Raw genomic sequence first — 23,442 nt, forward strand, 5'->3', positions numbered from 1 at the left:
TCATAATCAAACTATTAGAAGCAAAGATGAAGGAAAAAACTTGAAAGCAGCCAGAGAAACACAACTCATTACATATAGAGGAACATCGATTCAAATGCCTGTAGATTTCTCATGGAGAAAAATGGAGGCCAAAGCACAGTGGAACTTGACGTTTCAAGTGCTAAAAGAAAAAAACTGTGAAACCAGAAATCTATATCCAGCAACAATGTCCTTCAGGAATGAAGGCAAAACAAAGATATTCTCAGATGAAAGAAAACTAAGAGAATCTGTCAACAGATCTGCCAAGAATGCTAAACAAAGACTCATGATGGAGAAAATGATACCAGAAGGAAACATGGAACTTCTAGAATGAAGGAAGAGCAACAGAAAGTTCTTTAAAATACGTATGACTGTTAAAAATAAAACGTATTAAACTGTCAGGTTAAATTTTCAACATAAACAGATGTGAATACATATACGAAGTCTAACAGGGAAGAGTAGGTGACTCTATAGTTTACATGAGGTGGTAAAATACTAATCTTAAGTGGACAGTGAAAAGTTAGCCATATATGTCATAAGCCCTAGGGTAGGATTTCCCAGCAGAGACACATTAACATTTTGGGCCACAGAATTCCGTTGGGGTGAACTGTCCTATGCACATATTTATTCTACAGTGTCCCCAGCCTCCATGCACTAGATGCTAGTAGCAGGACCACACTCGCCCCTTGTTGTGGCAATCAAAAATGTTTCCAGACATTGCCAAACATCCCCTGAAGTGCAAAAATCACTATCTATCTAAAGAAGTAATTTAAATACAATGGTATTTAATATTAAAAGATTAAAAGTAAAAAAAATGGAAAAATAAGCAGTTAATCGCTGCATAATGACATGCCAGTCAACAACAGATTGCATATAAAACAGTGGTCTCATAATAAGGAAGCTGAAAAATTCCTAACACATAGTGACATCACAGCCATAATAACGTTCATAGTACAATGCATTACTCACATCTTTGTGGTGATGCTGGTGTAAACCAAACCTATTGTGCTACCAGTCATTCATATAAAAGTCGAGCATATACACTCATGTACAGTACCTAATACCTGACAATCATTAAATAATGACTATGCTATTGGTTTATGTATTTACTGTACTGTACTATTATTATTTTAGATCAGACCTTTTCTATTTATTTTTTTAAAAGCTAACTGTAAAACAGCCTCAGGCAGGCCCTTCAGGAGGTAGCCCAGCAGAAGACATTGTTATCACAGGAGATGACAGCTCCGTGTGTTACTGCCTTCCAGTGTGACATAATGTGGAGGTGGAAGACAGTGATATTGATGATCCTGACCCTGCATAGGCCTAGACTAATATGTGTGTTTTTGTCTCAGTTTTTAACCAAAAAAAAAAAAAAAGTTTAAGTAAAAATAATTAAAAAAAGAAAAAAGCATATAGAATTAGAATATAAAAAAAGAAAATATTTTTATGCAACAATATTATATCTTCATGTTTTAAACTAAGCGTTATCACAAAGTCAATAAGTTTTTAAAAATTAAAAAATTATAAAGTAAAAAAGTTACAGTAAGCTAAAGATTAATTTACACACTAAGTGTCCTGTAAAGGTGTATGATTTTTTATGTTTTATACTGTATTTTACTATGTTCAGTATGCTTAGATACACAGATACACAATTGTGTCACATCTGCCTGCCGTATTCAGTACAGTAACATGCTGCACAGGTTTGTAGCCTAGGAGCAATAGGCTATACCATATAGGCTAGGTGTGTAGCAGGCGCTATCATCTTGGTCTGTGTGAGCACATTCTAGGATGGTTGCACAACAATGAAATTGCCAAACACATTTCTGGAGTACAAAACTCAGTATCTAGAGGAAATATTTTAAGTATTAATGGTATTTAACATTTCTCAGAATATCATATCCCCATCCTTCAACAACACATGGCTGTATATAATGAGAACACTAGTCAAAAGAAAGCCAAGTAGCTATATTAATATAAGACAAAGACATCAAAAAAAGAACTGCCTACCATAGACGGACATAACGCAATAATAAAAGGATCAAATCACCACTAAGATCTAAAAGTCCTAAATATGTATGCCCCTACCACCAGAGCTTCAAAACACATAAAGCAAAACTGATATAAGTGGAAGAAAAAATAGACAAATCCACAATAGCAACTGAAGACTTCAAAACTCTCAGCCCACTGTCACCACTGTTACTCGACATAGTACTGGAAGTCCTAGCTAGACCTATCGGACAAGAGAAACATATAGGGGGAATCCAAATTGGAAAGGAAATAATCAAATTATCTTTGTTTGCTGATGATACCAACTTATATTTGCAAAAACCTAAAGATTCCACAAGAAAACTATTAGAACTGATCAATTCAGTAGTTGCAGGATACAAAATCAACATACAAAAATCAGTAGTATTTCTATATGCCAACAGTAAACACTGTGAAAAAGAAATTTTAAAAGTAATCCCATTTACAATAGCCACACATAAAATTAAATACCTAGGAATTAACTTCACCAAAGAAGTGAAAGATCTCTATGATGAAAACTATAAAACACTGATGAAGGCAACTGAAGAGGACACCAAAAAATGAAAAAATATTCCATGTACATGGATTGGAAAAATCAGTATTGTTAAAATGTCCATACTACCCAAAGCAATCTACAGATTCAATGCAATCCCTATCAAAATACCAATGACATTCTTCACAGAAATAGAAAAAACAATCTGAAAATTTATATGAAACTACAAAAAACCCAGAAGAGTTACAGCTATCCTAAGCAAAAAGAACAAAACTGGAGGAATCACATTACCTAACTTCAAATTATACTGCAGAGCTATAGTAACCAAAACAGCAAGTTACTGGCATAAAAACAGACACATAGACCAATGGACCAGAATAGAGAACCCAGAAACAAATCCACACATCTACGGTGAACTTGTTTTTGACAAAGGTGCCAAGAACATATACTGGGGAAAAGACAGTCTTTTCAATAAATGGTGCTAGGAAAACTGGATATCCATACACAAAAGAATGAAAATAGATCCCTGTCTCTCACTATCTACAAAAATCAAATTAAAACAGATTAAAGGCTTAAATCTAAGACCTCAAACTATGAAACTATTGCAAGAAAATATTGGGGGAAATCTCCAGGACAATGGTCTGGGCAAAGACTTCTTTGGCAATACCCCTCAACCACAGGCAACTAAAGCAAACATCGACAAACGAGATAGCATCAAGTTAAAAAGTTTCTGCAGAACAAAGGATACAATCAACAAAGTGAAGAGACAACCCACAGAATGGGGGAAAATATCTGCCAACTACCCCTTTCACAAGGGATTAATAATCAGAATTTATAAGGAGCTCAAACAACTCTATATGGAAAATTCTAATAATCTAATCAAAAATGGGCAAAAGATCCAAATAGACATTTCTCAAAAGAAGACATACAAATCACAAACAGGCATATGAAAAGGTGTTAAACATCACTGATCATCAGAGAAATGCAGATCAAAACTACAAAGAGAGATCATCTCACCAAAGTTATAACGGCTTACATCCAAAGGACAACCAGTAACAAATGCTGGCAAGGATGTAGAGAAAAGAGAACCCTTGTACACTGTTGGTGGGAATGTAAATTAGTACAATCACTATGGAGAACAGTTTGGAAGTTCCTAAAAAACTAAAAATTGAGCTACTATATGATCCAACAATCCCACTGCTGGGTATATACCAAATATAAGGAAATCGGTGTTATCAAAGAGATATCTGAATTCCTATGTTTGTTGCAGCACTGTTTACAACAGTTAAAATTTGGAAGCAATCTAAGTGTCCATCAACAGATGAATGGATAAAGAAAATGTGGTACATATACACAATGGAGTACTATTCAACAGTAAAAAAGAATGAGATCCAGTCATTTACATCAACATCGATGGAACAAGAGGACATTATTTTAAGTAAAATAAGCCAAGTACAGAAAGATAAATATCACATGTTCTCACTCACATGTGGGAGCTTAAAAAAGAGTTGGACTCATGGAAATAGAGAGTAGAATGATGCTTATCAGAGGCTAGGAAGGGTAGTGGAGAGTAGGGGACAAAGAAGGGATGGGTAATGGGTATAAAAATACAGTTAGATACAAGGAGTAAGATCCAGTGTTCAGTAGCACAACAAGGCAACTATAATTAAGAGTAACTTATTGTGTATTTCAAATAACTAAAAGAATAAAATTGGAAAGTTCCTAATACAAACAAATGATAAATGCTGGAGGTGACGGATATCCCAATTACCCAATTTGATCATTACACACTGTATGCATGTATCAAAACATCATATGTATCCCATAAATGTGTATAACCATTATGTATCCATAATAACGAATAATTAAAAATAATTTTTTTTCATAAGACTGGAAGTGAGGGAGAGGCCTTCCTTAGATCACCCAAGATGCTAGGCCCCAAGAAGTGACATCTGGAGGAAAAGCAGCCAATCTCTGAATGCCTAGAAAGACTGGCCAACTAGCACAGAGAGAGAGCCACAACACAAAGCCAGCTGGGCACATGCACAGCGGGCCAAGGGGAGCAGGACACCAGAAGCAGCTGAAGAGATGGGCAGGAACAAGGGACACAGTGCAGGCCAAGCCTCAGGAAGGGGTTTAATTCTAAGTGTAATGGAAGGCTATTGGAAGGTTTTAAACCTGGAATAATTTTTGTTTTCACAAGGACTTTTATTTTTTTATAATTTTTTATTTCCATAAGTTTTTGGGGGAACAGGTGGTATTTGGTTACATAAGCTCTTTAGTGGTGATTTCTGAGATTGTGCTGCATCCATCTCCCGAGCAGTATACAATGAACCCAGTTTGTAGTCTTTTATCCCTCACCCCCTTCCCAACATTTCCCCTTGCATCCCCAAAGTCCACTGCATCATTCTTATGCCATCACAAAGGACTTTTAAAACATGCAAATTCAAACAAGAAGAGACCATGTCTTGCTTATCAAATGTAAAAAAGAATTCTTAACATTCAATATGGCCAACAGTCTTGGATAAACAGGCACTCTTAATCGCTGGTAAGAGTGGAGAACAATTCGTGAAGATGCATTGAAAGCTTTTTATTTCTATAATGTAAATAAACTTTAACCACGGTTTCTCATTATCCCATGGAAATTTAAAATGTGTTCAAGATTTATCTACAAAGATAACCATCACTGTGCTGTGATGTTGAAAAAGACCAAAGGAAATATGGCAAAAAGCATAGTATCCATGAATAAATAATTGGTGAAATATACCATGGAATAGAATATTGTCACTAAAAATAATCATGAAGAAGACCTCTGTTTAAAGTAAATGTGTTAGGAGAAATGGCAGTCACTTCTTTTCACCCCTCTTTTAAACACCCTACTTTACCAATCAAAATGTTACTTGCTTTAGTGTCTCCAGATAATCTTTTATACACAACTCCAACCACTATCGACAGCATCACAGAATATCCTCACAACATACAAGTTTCATTATAATTTAGGCAAAAAATTACATGATCTGTGAAGTAACAGACTGAAACATTAATATTTTTCCCTTAAAATGTCATTTTTTTCTTCTCTGTATGAGATCGCTTCTTTTAAAACAGTCAACTAGAAAATGAGTATTTATACAAAATGTGAATAAAATTCAAACCACCACATAAATATATTGTAATATAATACACAAAACAAGACTTTTGGTCTTTTTCATTAAGTTATTCAACGGCTATGTCTTATTTTAATAAAAGTCACAATCTTATCAAGTTTAATGCGGGATTTTGTGTCTCTAAGTCAATCCTAAGCCAAAAGAACAAAGCTGGAGGCATCACGCTACCTGACTTCAAACTATACTACAAGGCTACAGTAACCAAAACAGCATGGTACTGGTACCAAAACAGAGACATAGATCAATGGAACAGAACAGAGCCCTCAGAAATGATGCCGCATGTCTACAACTATCTGATCTTTGACAAACCTGACAAAAACAAGAAATGGGGAAAGGATTCCCTATTTAATAAACGGTGCTGGGAAAACTGGCTAGCCATATGTAGAAAGCTGAAACTGGATCCCTTCCTTACACCTTATACAAACATTAATTCAAGATGGATTAAAGACTTACATGTTAGACCTAAAACCATAAAAACCCTAGAAGAAAGCCTAGGCAATACCATTCAGGACATAGGCGTGGGCAAGGACTTCATGTCTAAAACACCAAAAGTAATGGCAACAAAAGCCAAAATTGACAAATGGGATCTAATTAAACTAAAGAGCTTCTGCACAGCAAAAGAAACTACCATCAGAGTGAACAGGCAACCTACAGAATGGGAGAAAATTTTTGCAACCTACTCATCTGACAAAGGGCTAATATCCAGAATCTACAATGAACTCAAACAAATTTACAAGAAAAAAACAAACGACCCCATCAAAAAGTGGGCGAAGGACATGAACAGACACTTCTCAAAAGAAGACATTTATGCAGCCACAAAACACATGAAAAAATGCTCATCATCACTGGCCATCAGAGAAATGCAAATCAAAACCACAATGAGATACCATCTCATACCAGTTAGAATGGCCATCATTAAAAAGTCAGGAAACAACAGGTGCTGGAGAGGATATGGAGAAATAGGAACACTTTTACACTGTTGGCAGGACTGTAAACTAGTTCAACCATTGTGGAAGTCAGTGTGGCGATTCCTCAGGGATCTAGAACTAGAAATACCATTTGACCCAGCCATCCCATTACTGGGTATATACCCAAAGGACTATAAATCATGCTGCTATAAAGACACATGCACACATATGTTTGTTGTGGCACTATTCACAATAGCAAAGACTTGGAACCAACCCAAATGTCCAACAACGATAGACTGGATTAAGAAAATGTGGCACATATACACCATGGAATACTATGCAGCCATAAAAAATGATGAGTTCATGTCCTTTGTAGGGACATGGATGAAACTGGAAAACATCATTTTCAGTAAACTATCGCAAAGACAAAAAACCAAACACTGCATGTTCTCGCTCATAGGTGGGAACTGAACAACGAGAACTCATGGACACAGGAAGGGGAACATCACACTGCGGGGACTGTTGTGGGTTGGGGGGAGGAGGGAGGGACAGCATTAGGAGATATACCTAATGCTAAATAACGAGTTAATGGGCGCAGCAAACCAACACGGCACATGGATACATATGTAACAAACCTGCACATTGTGCACATGTACCCTAAAACCTAAAGTATAATAATAATTTAAAAAAAAAAAGTTTAATGCAGGAAACGCAGCACAACGAGTTCTGAAAGATAAGGAATATAAGCAACATCATGTTTTGTAACCTCAACTCCAGAAATGGAGCCTTTGAACTGGCAAGCAATTTATTCCATTTCCAAGGCAATTTTCCTATTGCATTGAAAATTTTACCTCAGTATTTAAAAACAATAAGATGATGACTAATGGATTTTTCTCAGAGACAGGAAAAGCGCAGAATCTTAAGTATCTTTGTTGCCTAGTGTCATACACACTTAATTGGTTTGTCACTCAAGAAAAATCAACGTTTCTAGCAATGAACTATAATTCTGGAAACATATTTTTAAAATGAGTAAAAACAATTATGAACAAAGACGACAGAATGGATGACACCAAACCCAAGAGCACTGCCATGCTAAGAAACAAGGATTTGTTTCTGAACTGCAGCCAAAGGTTTCAAAAATAAATTAGGAACTCTCAACTCTCAAGTACTGGAAGGCACATAACTTACATGTATCTAAGTAAAAGTAAATCAATACAATAACTAGCTTAAAACTTACATTTTATCTTAAATATCTAACAGCATTATTGTTTCCATTTTCATGAGAAACACTTCTTAGAAGTCAACTGATATTAAACGAAGAAACAGATTTAAAACATGTCTAATGCTCAAAGCTTCTTTAAAAATAAACACTTCCCCTTTGCGTGCATGTTAATAAAGTAGAAAAACAAAGCAAAAAACTAAGTGCTATAAAGAAATGTGCACATTTCCTTCATCAAATACAACTACGAGGTTCAACTTGTCATTGATAAGTCATTACTAAGCAGCAAGCTGCATAAACTAATGAGAAATTGGGATTCTCCCTCCAACAGCAGCAAAGGAGACAAATGGTGCTATGGTTGAAATGTTTTTGTCCCCTCCAAATTCATGTGCTGGAAGCTTAATCCTCAATGCAACAGTCTTAGAAGATAGTGCCTAATGGGAAGCATTTAGGTCACAATAGTTCCACCCTCATGATGCATTAATGCCATCATAAAGAGGGCATATTGCAATGGGTTCGCTCTCTCCTGCTCTTCTGCCATGTGAGGAAACCACGTTCATCCTCTCTTGCCCTCCCATCTTCTCCCATGTGAGGACACGGCAAGAAGGCCTCACCAGATGTCAATACCTTGATCTTGGACTTCCCAGCCTCAAGAAGTGTGAGAAATAAATTTCTGTTCTTTATAAATTATCTAGTCTCAAATATTCTGTTACAGCAGCACAAAATGGACTAAGACAAAGGGCAAGATGTTAAAATAAATAAATAAGCCAGCAGATAAATCAATAAATAAAATTAAAGAGATGGCTGCCTGAAAAATATGCCTTGACTGTAGTAGCAAAACCCAGCAAAAGGAACATGGAAATAGTCAGTCCCTTGAGCTGAGATGTCATTTCCCCCATGGAATTATATATACAATAACCTTGGAGCTAATGATTTCTAAAATGTTCTGCAAGAAAACTGAACACCAATTTCTTGAATTAAGAAATTACACTGCTATACATAAATTGAGAAAAACTTCTGAATTAGAGTTAATGGTATAATATTCAATGTTATATAAATGCAAACCCAAAAATTTGAAGCTATATAGCCAATTAGCTCAGGATACATACTTCAGTTACCTAAAATTGTGATGTTCCCTATTATCAACTCTGTCTTCATGCTAACACTATTAGGTGTAAAAAAAAAAAAATAAGTAAAACATTTCTATTCTGGTAAGTGTAAATAATTTTTTAAACTTGAGATTATTTTATTTTATACTTTTTTTCTTTTTTTGAGATAGAGCCTTGCTCTGTCTCCCAGGCCGGAGTGCAGTGGCGCAATCTTAGCTCACTGCAACCTCTGCCTCCCAAGTTCAAGCGATTCTTCTGCCTCAGCTTCCTGAGTAGCTGGGATTACAAGCACCCGCCACCACTACGTCCAGCTAATTTTTACATTTTTAGTAGAGACAGGGTTTCACCACCTTGGCCAGGCTGGTCTCAAACTCCTGACCTCAGGTGATCCGGCACCTTGGACTCCCAAAGTGCTGGGATTACAGGCGGTAGCCACTGCGCCCAGCCTACGGATGCCTTTTAAAGGAAATTCTTATAGACCCCCTAAGAAAATGTCTCTGATTCCAACGAATCCTGGGACTGGACAATTAGATAAATACTGTCTTAAGAATTAGTACTACGCCTTTACAAAAAAAGGCTTTTCAATTGTGAACCATCACAGCAAAAGAAGTTTCATTTTTACAACTAGTAAAATATTAGACTATTGTAATTACCAAAGTTTTATGATTCATAGAAAATTGTGTATAGACTCTCAGAATGAGAAATCTAGCATTAAAAAAAATTGTGTTGCTTCTACCAAGAAACACTAATATTTTCCCAATAATCAGACAGTAGACATCTGTTCTTAACATTAGTATCTTTCAATGCTAAAATTTAACTATTATAAGATTGCAAATGCCTCTGGGCAGGGCCAGTAGTCACACTGCTGGCAAAAGCAAAGAGCAAAGAAAAACTAGTAACGGACATGGATAAACAAAACAATAATGCTCAATGTCATTCATGCTTCATTCAACTGCAAAGATAAGTTGAATGACACCACTATCACTTAAAACACAAAAAAGGGAAATACCAATTTAACAAATACCTTATTTTCACCCAGATATTAACAATGTGAAGGAAAAATCAATATCTCACATGACTTTGTAGAAAACAGACTTAACAAGTAACTGCATTCCCAGTGAACTACGAGCTACTATGTGTGGTACACATCATTTTGTTTACTTAATGACATATGAAAACAGTAACATCCTCATCCTCGATGATAATAAAGGCAATGTGCTATTGAATTTTTTAATCTTCCTTAGCCATATGATATGGTTTGGATGTGTGTCCCCTGCAAATTTCATGTTGAAATGTGATCCCCAATGTCAGAGGTGGGGCCTAGTGGGAGATATTGAATCATGGGGCAGGGGGTGGTCCTCTCATGAGTCCCCATGGTGATTCATAAGTGTGTTCTCACTCCGTTCATGTGAGATCTGGTTATTTATAAGAGTCTGGGACCTCCCATTCTCTCTCTTGCTCCCTTTCGTCATGTGACATGCTGGCTCTCCAATACCTTCCACCATGATTGTATACTTCCTGAGGCCTCACCAGAAGCAGATGCCAGCACCATGCTTCCTTAAAAGCTTACAGAAGCATGAGCTAATTAAACCTCTTTTGTGTGTGTGTGTGTAAATTACCCAGCCTCAAGTATTATATTTCTTTATAGCAATGCAAGAATGGACTAATATCATACTCAAATCACATCTAATTCTTCCCTTGGAAATTTTTATAAAATATAAGCCCAATCATGAAAATTTTTATATAAGTTTTAAAAACTAACCAATGTTATCTTTTAAATATATTGTGTCCTAAAGTAGTATGATTATAATGAAATAAAAATAATTCCACTTCAAGGAAAACCTGAGAACTTTTAAAATAAAATAACTACGATTCTTTATACATAAGAGCAAAATGTCATTTTCATATGGTCAAGGAAGGAAGCTTTCAAAGCTCACAAAGCGAAGTAAAGCTCATACGAAAGCTGTTTTTCTAATAACTATTTAGTTTTCAACCACCAACGTGGATATCTAGGCTGCATAATGTAAAATTCTCTTTCTGGTAAATTAAGACAATACACTAACTTACTTTTTTTTTACTTTTATTCTATTATATAGCATACACTTCCCAAAATTTAAATTGGGAAGTGAATTAAGTTTATAGCAAAACTGTCATGTTCTAATATTTCTATTTTGGGAAATGTATGCCATTCTGAAATCAGTGACTTGTTATAGTTAAAATGGCAAATTTTAAATTACCTATATTTTACCACAGTGAAAAAACTATAGATATGGAGGTTGGGGGATAGGTGGAATGGAAAATGACGGGATAGGGGTGGTAGGAAAATGACAGGAGTACTCATACCCAGGTACCCAACGGTGTACGAGGTTTCTTTTGGATATGATGAACATGTTCAAACATTGACTTTGGTGACGGTTACATTTATCTATGAATATTCTAAAAAAAACTGAGGCAGGCGCAGTGGCTCACGCCTGTAATCCCAGCAATTTGGGAGGCCGAGGCGGGTGGATCATGAGGTCCAGAGATCAAGACCATCCTGGCCAACATGGTGAAACCCTGTCTCTACTAAAACAAAAAAATTAGCCGGGCATGGTGGCACGTGCCTGTAGTCCCAGCTACTCAAGAAGCTAAAGTAGGGGAATCACTTGAAGCCAGGAGGTTGCAGTGAGCCGAGATGGCGCCACTGCACTCCAGCCTAGCAACAGAGCAAGACTCCCTTTCAAAAAAAAATAAAAAAAAAGAAGATAGTCAATAGGAAGAGCTCTGGTCTGCCGCTCCCAACGAGATCAACGCAGAAGGCGAGTGATTTCTGCATTTCCATTTCCAACTGAGATACCCAGCTCATCTCACTGGGACTGGTTAGACAGTGGGTGCAGCCCACGGAAGGCAAGCTGAAGCAAAGTGGGGTGTCACCTCACTCGGGACACGCAAGGGGTCAAACTCCCACCTCTAGCCAAGGGAAGCCCTGAGGGACTGTGCTGTGAGGAACAGTGCATTTTGGTCCAGATACTACGCTCTTCCCACGGTCTTCGCAACCCGCAGACCAAGAGATTCCTTTCGATGCCTACACCACCAGGGCCCTGCGTTTCAAGCACAAAGCTGGGTGGCCGTTTGGGCAGACACCAAGCTAGCTGCAGGAGTCTTTTTTCACACCCCAGTGGCACCTGAAATGCCAACAAGACAGAACCGTTCACTCTCCTGGAAAGGGGGCTGAAGCCAGGGAGCCAAGAGGTCTACCTCAGCGGATCCCACCCCCATGGAGCCCAGCAAGCTAAGATTCACTGGCTTGAAATGCTCGCTGCCAGCACAGACTGCACAGCAGTCTGAAGTCAACCTGGGATGCCCGAGCTTGGTGGGGCAAGGGGCATCTGCCATTACTGAGGCTTGAGTAGGTGGTTTTCCCCTCATAGTGTAAACAAAGCCGCTGGGAAGTCTGAACTGGGCAGAGCCCACCACACCTCGGCAAAGCCACTGTAGCCAGACTGCCTCTCTAGATTCCTCCTCTCTGGGAAGGGCATCTCTGAAAGAAAGGCAGCTGCCCCAGTCAGGGGCTTACAGATAAAACTCCCATCTTCCTGGGACAGAGCACCTGGGGGAAGGGCAGGCTGTGGGCACAGCCTCAGCAGATTTAAATGTTCCTGCCTGCCAACTCTGAAGACAGCAGCACATCTCCCAGCACAGCGCTTGAGCTCTGCTACGGGACAGACTGCCTCCTCAAGTGGGTCCCTGACCACCATGTATCCTGACTGGGAGACACCTCCTAGCAGGGGTCAACAGACACCTCATACAGGAGAGCTCCAGCTGGCATCTGGCAGGTGCCCCTCTGGGACGAAGCTTCCAGAGGAAAGAACAGGCAGCAATCTTTGCTGTTCTGCAACCTCCGCTGGTGATACCCAGGTAAACAGGATCTGGAATGGATCTCCAGCAAACTCCAGCAGACCTGCAGCACAGGGGCCTGTCAGAAGTAAAACTAACAAACAAAGAAATTGCATCAACATCAAGAAAAAGGACATCCACACAAAAATTCCATCCGAAGGTCACCAGCATCAAAGAACAAAGGTAGATAAATCCACAAAGATAAGGAAAAACCAGCATAAAAAGGCTGTTAATTCCTAAAACCAGAACGCCTCTTCTCCTCCAAAGGATCACAACTCCTTACCAGCAAGGGAACAAAACTGGACGGAGAATGAGTTTGACGAACTGACAGAAGTAGACTTCACAGAGTGAGTAATAACAAACTCCTCCGAGCTAAAGGAGCATGTTCTAACCCATGCAAGGAAGCTAAGAACCTTGAAAAAAGGTTAGAGGAATTGCTAACTAGAATAACCAGTTTAGAGAAGAACATAAATTACCTGATGGAGCTGAAAAACACAGCACGAGAACTTCATGAAGCATACACAAGTATCAATACTAAAATCAAGTGGAAGAAAGGATATCAGAGATTGAAGATCAATTTAATGAAATAAAGCGTGAAAACAAGATTAGAAAAAAATGAATGAAAAGGAATGAACAAAGCCTCCAAGAAACATGGGACGATATGAAAAGACCAAACCTACGTTTGATTGGTATACCTGAAAGTGACGGGGAGAATGGAACCAAGCTGGGAAACACTCTTCAGGATATTATCCAGGAGAACTTCCCCAACCTAGCAAGACAGGCCAACATTCAAATTCAGGAAATACAGAGAACACCACAAAGATACTCCTTGAGAAAAGCAACCCCAAGACACATACATAATAGTCAGATTCACCAAGGTTGAAATGAAGGAAAAAATGTTAAGGGCAGCCAGAGAAAAAGGTCAGGTTACCCACAAAGGGAAGCCCATCAGACTAACAGCAGATCTCTCTGCAGAAACCCTACAAGCCAGAGGAGAGTGAGGTCCAATATTCAACATTCTTAAAGAAAAGAATTTTCAACCTAGAATTGTATATCCAGCCAAACTAAGCTGAAGGAGATAGAGACACAAAAAACTCTTCAAACCCTTTTCTTTGAAGAGTTTTTCATGTCTCTATCTCCTTCAGTTTAGTTTGGCTGGATATAATGAATATCCAGGAGCTGGTTTTTTGAAAAGATTAACAAAACAGACCACTAGCCAGACTAATAAATAAGTAAAGAGAGAAGAATCAAATAGACACAATAAAAAATGACAAAGGAGATATCACCACTGATCCCACAGGAATACAAACTACCATCAGAGAATACTATAAACACCTCTATGCAAATAGACTAGAAAATCTAGAAGAAATGGATAAATTCCTGGACACATATACCCTCCCAAGACTAAACCAGGAAGAAGTCGAATCCCTGAATAGACCAATAACAAGTTCTGAAACTGAGGCAGTAATAGCCTACCCACCAAAAAAAGCCCACAACCAGATGGATTCACAGCCAAATTCTACCAGAAGTACAAAGAGGAGCTGGTATCATTCCTTCTGAAACTATTCCAAACAACAGAAAAAGAGGGACTCCTCCCTAACTCATTTTATGAGGCCAGCATCATCCTGATACCAAAACCTGGCAGAGACACAACAAAAAAAGAAAATTTCAGGCCAATATCCTTGATGAACATCAGTGTGAAAATCCTAAATAAAATACTGGCAAACCAAATCCAGCAGCACATCAAAAAGCTTATCCACCATGATCAAGTCAGCTTCATCCCTGGGATGCAAGGCTGGTTCAACATACGCAAATCAATAAATGTAATCCATCACGTAAACAGAACCAATGACAAAAACCGCATGATTATCTCAATAGATGCAGAAAAGGCCTTGGATAAAATTCAACACCCCTTCATGCTAAAAACTCTCAATAAAGTAGGTATTGATGGAATGTATCTCAAAATAATAAGAGCTATTTATGACAAACCCACAGTCAATATCATACTGAATGGGCAAAAGCTGGAAGCATTCCCTTTGAAAATCAGCACAAGACAAGGATGCCCTCTCTCACCACACCTATTCAACATAGTATTGGAAGTCCTGGCAAGGGCAATCAGGCAAGAGAAAGAAATAAAGGATATTCAAATAGGGAAAGAGGAAGTCAAATTGTCTCCATTTGCAGATGACATGATTGTATACTTAGAAAACCCAAAATCTCCTTAAGCTGATAAGCAACTTAGCAAAGTCTCAGGATACAAAATCAATGTGCAAAAATCACAGGCATTCCTATACACCAATAATAGACAAAGAGCCAAATCATGAGTGAATTCCCATTCACAACTGCTACAAAGAGAATAAAATAACTAGGAATACAACTTATAAGGGATGTGAAGGACTTCTTCAAGGAGAACTACAAACCACTGCTGAAGGAAATAAGAGAGGACACAAACAAATGGAAAAACATTCCATGCTCATGGATAGGAAGAATCAATATTGTGAAAATGGCCATATTGCCCAAAGTAATTTATAGATTCAAGGCTATCCCCATCAAGCTACCACTGACTTTCTTCACAGAATTAGAAAAAAACTACTTTAAATTTCACAGGGAACCAAAAAAGAGCCCACATAGCCAAGACAATCCTAAGCAAAAAGAACAAAGCTGGAGGCATCATGCTACCTGACTTCAAACTATACTACAAGGCTACAGTAACCAAAACAGTATGGTACTGGTACCAAAACAGATATATAGACCAATGGAACAGAACACAGGCCTCAGAAATAACGCCACATATCGAAAACCATCTGATCTTTGACAAACCTGACAAAAACAAGCAATGGGGAAAGGATTCCCTATTTAATAAACGGTGTTGGGAAAACTGGCTAGCCATATGCACAAAACTGAAACTGGACCCCTTCCTTATACCTTATACGAAAATTAACTCAAGGTGGATTAAAGACGTAAACATTAAGACCTAAAACTATAAAAACCCTAGAAGAAAACCTAGGCAATACCATTCAGGACATAGGCATGGGCAAAGACTTCATGACTAAAACACCAAAAGCAATGGCAACAAAAGCCGAAACTGACAAATGGGATCTAATTAAACTAAAGAGCTTCTGCACAGCAAAAGAAACTACCATCAGAGTGAATAGGCAACCTACAGAATGGGAGAAAATTTTTGCAATCTATCCATCTGACAAAGGGCTAATATCCAGAATCTACAAGGAACTTAAATTTACAAGAAAAAAGCAAACCAATCCCATCAAAAAGTGGGCAAAGGATATGAACACACACTTTTCAAATGAACACATTTATGCAGCCAACAAACATACGAAGAAAAGCTCATCAGAGAAATGCACATCAAAACCACAATGAGATAACATCTCACACCAGTTAGAATGGTAATCACTAAAAAGTCAGGAAACAACAGATGCTGGAGAGGATGTGGAGAAACAGGAACACTTTTAGACTGCTGGTGGGAGTGTAAATTAGTTCAACCATTGTGGAAGACAGTGCAGCAATTCCTCAAGGATCTGGAATCAGAAATACCCTCTGACCCAGCCATCCCATTACTGGGTATATACCCAAAGGATTATAAATCATTCCACTATAAGGACACATGCACATGTATGTTTATTGCAGCACTATTCACAATAGCAAAGACTTGGAACCAACCCAAATGCCCATCAATGACAGACTGGATAAAGAAAATGTGGCACAAATACACCATGGAATACTATGCAGCCATAAAAAAGGATGAGTTCATGTCCTTTGCGTGGACATGGATGAAGCTGGAAATTATCATTCTCAGCAAACTAACACAAGAACAGAAAACCAAACACTACATGTTCTCACTCATAAATGGGAGTTGAACAATGAAAACACATGGATACAGCGAGGGGAACAACGCACACTGGGGCCTGTCGGGGAATGGGGGGCTAGGTGAAGGATAGCATTAGGAGAAATACCTAATGTAGATGATGGGTTGATAGGTGCAGCAAACCACAATGGCATGTGTGTACCTATGTAACAAACCTGCACATTCTGCACATGTATCCCAGAACTTAAAGCATAAAAAAAAAACTGAGCTATACACTTTAAGTGGGGTAACCTGTATGTACATAAACCATATCAAAAAAGCTGTTAAAAATGAGTAAATGAAACAATTTTAAAATAAAAAAGAGTAAATAAAAAGAAGAAAAAAGAAAAAATGTAAATTGCTCCTTCCTTCCAGTTCTAGACCAAGATGGAGTAGATGTGCTACTCCCTATTCTTCCCACTAAACACGGATAAAAACCCTGGACATTATACATCAAAACGTGGAGAGAAGAGGGCAGACCAGTAAGGTCCTTGGACCCAGAGAACAAGACAACAGTGAGTTTCCAGTATTTCCTTTTAGTCTCATGCCCGTGTTGTGTACTAGAGAGTCAGCAACCAGAAAAGTAATAGACACAGATCAGAAAAGTCCCCAAGAAAAGTCTGGCCTCTCTAGCCAAAGAACTAGGAAAAGGGCAGCCTAGCAGAACGAAAAATTTTTGATAGTAATTGCTATATCCCATCCAAAGATGACAGAAAAGGCAACTAGCCTCACCTACATTCAACAGCAAAGACTGCGTGAAGCCTGGACTCCCACACTCCCCAGCTGTAGGAAGACACTCTCCCCATTGCCCAGGTGCTGTCAGGGCAGACCAAGTCAGGAGTGGGGACATCCATCCAAGCCTGGCAGTCATTGTAGGGTACATGCACAAGGGTGCTGGATGCTCGTCCCTGTTAAAGTTTCAAAAAATTTAGTTTAAAGATCGAACCGGCTTTTATTAGCAAATCAGGCAGTATTTCATCTATGAAATAGAAGGATACTCAGATATGCTGAGCAGCAGAGTTAAACTTTACAGCCAGAGAGGGATGCAGAAAGCAGATACGAGGAACAGAATACAGATTGGGCATTTCAAGGTTACTTTCCTTACAGGGTAAAGTAGAGAGGAGTCTCTTATGCTGGCTCAGTTTGGCCCCCTTATGATTGGTTGCTGTGACTCTCTTGTTTTGGGGGGAACTGGCCTGTTTTTAATTTAGTTTCATTGTGGCATCTAGCACAAGTGACTCCATTCTGGTTTGTTCTGGTCTGCTTGGCCTGGTGCAGGAGCTTAGTCTGAAATAATGGCCTCTGGTACATTTTATTTAATACCCCCAACTGGCAGTAATAAAGCACTTCTGCCCATCTCTATCAGTGTCAGAGGAGGCCTAGTGAAAAGTGGAAAATCTAACCACCTTCTAAAAGGTAACACCACCCATGCAATGTCAGTGGAGACCACAGGCATGCAGTAACCAGGTACTGCTCCCCTTCCCACCCAAGGTGTTGTTAGCAGAGACCACTGGGGAGCCAGTAGTCACATGGTACCTTCCCTTCCCAGATGCCAAAGGGCGCTGTGAAGGGAATCTGGCTCTTCACCCCCTTCTGGCAGTAACTCCCATATTCCACTCCCACCACCACCAGGCCCGATAAGCAGAAGATTTAAATAAGGTCCCAAATCTCATATAATACCCAAAATGTCTAGGCTATACTGGAAAATCACTCATTATCCCCAAAACCAGAAAAATTTCAACTCAAATGAGAAAAGACAATCAATAGATGTCAACATCAAAACAACACAGATACTGAAATTATCTAATGAGGATTTTTAAACATGCATCATAAAAATGTCTCAATGGACAATTATGAACAGACTTGAAACAAATAAAAAAATATAAAGTCTCAGGAGAGACACTGCTAGTATGAAGAAGAATCAACTGGAAATTTTGGAACTAAAAATCTTAATGGATGGGCTCAACAGTAAAACTAAAAAAACGGGGAAAAAAAATCAGTGAACTTTAAGACAAAACAACAGAAACTGCCCAATATGAACAGGAAATGGACTTAGAAAAAATGAGCAGAAACTCAGGACCCTATGGTACAAGAAAAGATTTCACAAGATGTCACCAGAATAAAAGAAGAGATGGAGAATAGAGCTCAAAAAGCACTCAAAGAATGGCTGCAAACTTCTCAGATTTGACAAAAAACACAAACTTATAGAATTAGGATACTAAGCAAACCCTAAACAGGGTAATCCTAAAGAAATCCATACCAAGACCCAGAATAGTCAAACGACTAAAAACTAAAGACTTAAAAAAAAATGCTTGAAAGTATTAAGAAAAAAGTGACACCTATCTCAAAAGGAAAAACAACTCAAATGATATCAGATTTCTCATCAAAAAGCATGGAGACCAGAAAGAAGTGGCATAACATGTTTCAAGTTCTGAAAGAAAAGAACTGTCAACTCCAAATTCTGTATCTGGTGAAATTATCCTTCAGGAATGAAGGAGAAATACAGGCATCTTCAGATGAAAGAAAACGAAGAGAATTTGTTTCCAGTAGACTTACCATAAAAGAATAGTTAGAGAATTATTGAAACAGAACAAAAATAAGAAATTGTGGGCTATCAGGAAATACAGAAAGGGCAAAAAGGGTAGGTCAATCTAATAGGCTTTCCTTTGCCTCTTGAATATTCTAGATTGTTTGAGAGATAAAGCAAAAATTGTAACACTGATATAGGGTTCTAATTGTATATAAGGGAAATATTTATATACTTAACATATGTAAAATTTACATATACTTTTACATGAGAATTTTATTACCAATGGGAGGATGAAGGGATTTAAAGAGGTAAAGCTCTTACACTTTACCCAACAACTGTTAAAATACCAACAACAGTACACTGCAATGAGTTATGTATATGTAATGTAATTCCTAGAGCTACCACTAATATCCACACAAAGAAATACACTGAAGAACGCTATAGATAAATCACACTGGAATTCTAAAATATGTTGAAGCATAAACCGTAAAGCAGGAAAAAGAAAACAGAGAAACAAAAACAGAAAGCAAAAAATAAAATGGCATATCAAACATTACACTGAACATAAACCTTCTAAATACATCAATCAAAAGACAGACAATGGTGGTGGGTTAAAAAAAATGAACCAACCGTATGACAACTACCAGAAAATCACTTCAAATATAAGTGACTTGAGAGAGAAAGGATGGAAAATTATATACCATGCAAACATTAATTGAAGGAAAGCAGAGGTGGCTATAGTAGTGTCAGATAAAGAAGATTTCATAGCGGAAAAATTACCAGAGACACATGGGTGAACTACATAATCATAAGTGTCAATCCATCAAGAACACACAGGAATCTCAAATGTGTATGCACCAAACAACAGACCTGCAAAATATGTGAAACAACAATTAATAAAACTCTAAAAAGAGGCAGGGTGCACTGGCTCATACTTGTAATCCCAGCGCTTTGGAAGGCCAATAGAAGGCGATCACTGAGCCCAGGAGTTCAAGTCCAGTGCAACCCCATCTTTACAAAAAAAAATTAAAAAATTAGTTGGGCGTGTTGGCATGCACCTATAATCCCAGCTACTCTGGAGGCTGAAGCAGGAGGATGGCTTGAGCCCAGAAGGTTGAGGCTATAGTGAGCCATGATCATGCCACTGCACTCCAGCCTGGGTAACAGACTGAGACCATGTCTCAAAAAAAAAAAAAAAAAAACTCTAGGCCGGGGGCAGTGGCTCACGCCTGTAATCTCAGCACTTTGGGAGGCCGAGACGGGTGGATCACGAGGTCAGAAGATCGAGACCATCCCGGCTAACACAGTGAAACTCTGTCTCTACTGAAAATACAAAAAAATTAGCCGGGCATGGTGGTGGGCGCCTGTAGTCCCAGCTACTCCAGCGGCTGAGGCAGGAGAATGGCATGAACCTGGGAGGCGGAGCTTGCAGTGAGCCAAGATTGCGCCACTGCACTCCAGCCTGGGGGACAGAGCGAGACTCTGTCTCAAAAAAAGTTCAATAGATCGTCTCTAAAAAGAATAAACAAAGCTACAAGGAAAGATTAACTCAACAGCACCATTAACTAAAAGGTAATAATCAACATTTAATAGCAAAATAAATGTTCTTTTCAAGAGCCAGAGAATACCTAACCAACATACAGGTAGAGTCACAATATCTTACTGTAAGCCTTGTAGAAGCACCACTTAACTTTTTAAACTATGTGTATGTTACCATGATAAAATAAAACCCAACTTCAGAAAACAATGTAGAAGCACAACTTCTGGTCCAGACAAAATGGCACAGACCCATTTCTCTGCTCCTCCCCAGTAAGTCCAACTATAAACCCTGGTAATTAAGCAAGAGCCAATCAAAGGAGAGTTCTGAAAGAAGGTAAGAAGGCAGCAGTGACTTCCTGAGACTCCCCTCTCCCACCAAGGGATACTGGGGCCTGAGACTCCCCTCTCCCATCAGGGGATACCGGGGCATCTGGGCAGTAGCAGTAAGGGGAACTTGCCACTACAAGCTACTGGCCCAGGAAGGCTCTGTGCCCCTCATGCCCGAGACTCCTCTCTCTCATTAGGGAGAGCCAGGTAGCACCGACAGGTGCAACCCCACCACATAAGGGGCCCAGTCCAGAAAACCTTTTTATCCATAACCTAAGACCTTGCTCCAAGACATCAGAGCATCGAGGTGGCACCAGCAAGAGGGATTCTGCCACAGGAACCCTTTTACCATGGTGGTGCTAAGACTCCTCCAACCCAGACATACCAGGGCAGCCACTGGGTCCATATGGATGGGATACAGCCACAGCCAGGGCCCAGCCAAAGAAGCCTCTTCATCCCCATGGGTCTGACACTTCCATCTTTTAATAAGAGACACCAGGCCTAGGAAAATCCACCTTTCCCCCTCACGCAGCACCAACAGAGACCAGGAAGAGCCCCAGTGATACCACATAAACCAAGCAGACCAAAGAGCACAGCACAAAGGCTCTGAGAATTAAAATGTCATTTAGAATCACAACCCACAAATGTAGACCAGGACCTATGTGCTGAATCTAAACAGGATGGCTGCACGCTAAAATAAAAGATATAAATAGAACCCAAATTCTCCTAATATACAAAATACCCAAAAGACAATCGAAAACCATCTGTCAAACCAAGAGCCAGAACATTCACAATCTGAATTAGAAAAGGCAATCACATGACACCGACACTGAGCTAACTCAGATACTGGCATTAATTATATGACAAGCATTTTAAAGCAGCAGACAAAAATGCTTCCACAATCAAATATTATCTTGAAACAAACAAATTATAAAACTGAGAAATACAGTAACAGAAATAAAACCTCACTGGATGAGATTGAGAATAGAGTGGAGATAAAAGAGTAAAGAATTAGGGAACTTGAGAACAGATTAATAGAGTTCACAATCTGAACAACACAGAGAAAAGAAAACAGGGAAAAAGCCTAAGGGAATTATGAAACACCAACATAAGATCCAACTTTCTTAACACTGGAAATCCAAATGGAGAGAAGAGAGTGGGAGCAAGTCTCCATTATTTCAACGACAAAGAGTAGTTCCAGAAATAATGGCTAAAAACTCCCTAAATTTATTCAAAGACCAAAAAAAAAAAAAAAAAAAAAAAACCCCAAAAAACTCCAAAAATTAAAAAAAAAAAAAAAAAAAAAAAACCACACATGAAATCCAAAGAAATCCATGACAAGACACATCATAATTAAACTTCTGAAAACTAAAGACAAAGTAAAAACTTGAAAGCAGCCAGAGAGAAATGACACATTATCTATAGGGGAACATCAATCTGAGTGAGAGCAGCATCCTAATCAGAAACCATGGACGCAAGAAGGAAGTGGCACAAGATTTTTCAAGTGCTAAGAAAACAATGGCAGGCTAGCAGCCATGGCTCATGCCTTAATCCTAACACTCTGGGAAGAGGACACAGGAGGATCACTTGAGACCAGTTGAGCAATATAGTAAGATGCTGTCTCTTCAAAAAAAAATTTTTTTAATTAGCCAGGCATGGTGGTATGTGCCTATAGTCCCAGCTACATGGGTGGATTGCCTGGGCCCAACAGGTCAAGGCTGTAATGAGCTATGATCGCATCACTAACTCGAACCTGGACAACAGAGCGAGACCCTGTCTCAAAAAAAAGGAAGAACAATAGAAAAAAGGGAAATATGGGTACGTGGTATGTGCAATACACTATCCTTATCATCATAAATTTTATAAACCATATTTGATGACTGACACAAAAACTGTAATACCATCTGATACCCAGGACATGATATTTAAAGTGAGGACCTAAGTGAAAGAAGGGTTTCCACACTTGACTGGAAGTGGTGAAATACAGCAATACACCATGGTGATAAGTCACATTTGTATATTGTAATACCGAGAGCAAGCACTGTGAAAACTAAACAAACACCTAATCTCAAACACACTATACGGATACCAAAAAACTGTCCAAGTAACCCAAAAAGTGGCCAAAAAAAAAAACAAAACAGAAACAGGAATCAGAATGAGAATCGAAGAAACAGAACACAGATAATTAATGGCACACTTATATTCTAACATATCAATAATTATCGTAAATGTAAATGGTGTAAATATGCCAATCAAAAGACAATGGCATAGTCAATAAAAAATATGATCATAAGATCCAACAAGAAACTCACTTCAAATTCAACACAGGTAAGTTGAAAGCTAATACCATGCAAACATTAATCCAAAAAAAA

The 23,442-nt window shown here is 38.6% G+C and overlaps 1 protein-coding gene across 7 annotated transcripts in view; it reads right to left on the reverse strand.

Annotated features, from left to right (window-relative positions):
* Positions 1-23,442, reverse strand: part of ATP9B (ATPase phospholipid transporting 9B (putative)) — a 322,806-nt gene that overhangs the window by 277,707 nt on the left and 21,657 nt on the right. The window lies entirely within an intron of this gene.

The sequence above is a fragment of the Hylobates moloch genome, unplaced genomic scaffold (assembly GCF_009828535.3).
Source record: "Hylobates moloch isolate HMO894 unplaced genomic scaffold, HMol_V3 SCAFFOLD_5, whole genome shotgun sequence".
NCBI lineage: Eukaryota > Metazoa > Chordata > Mammalia > Primates > Hylobatidae > Hylobates > Hylobates moloch.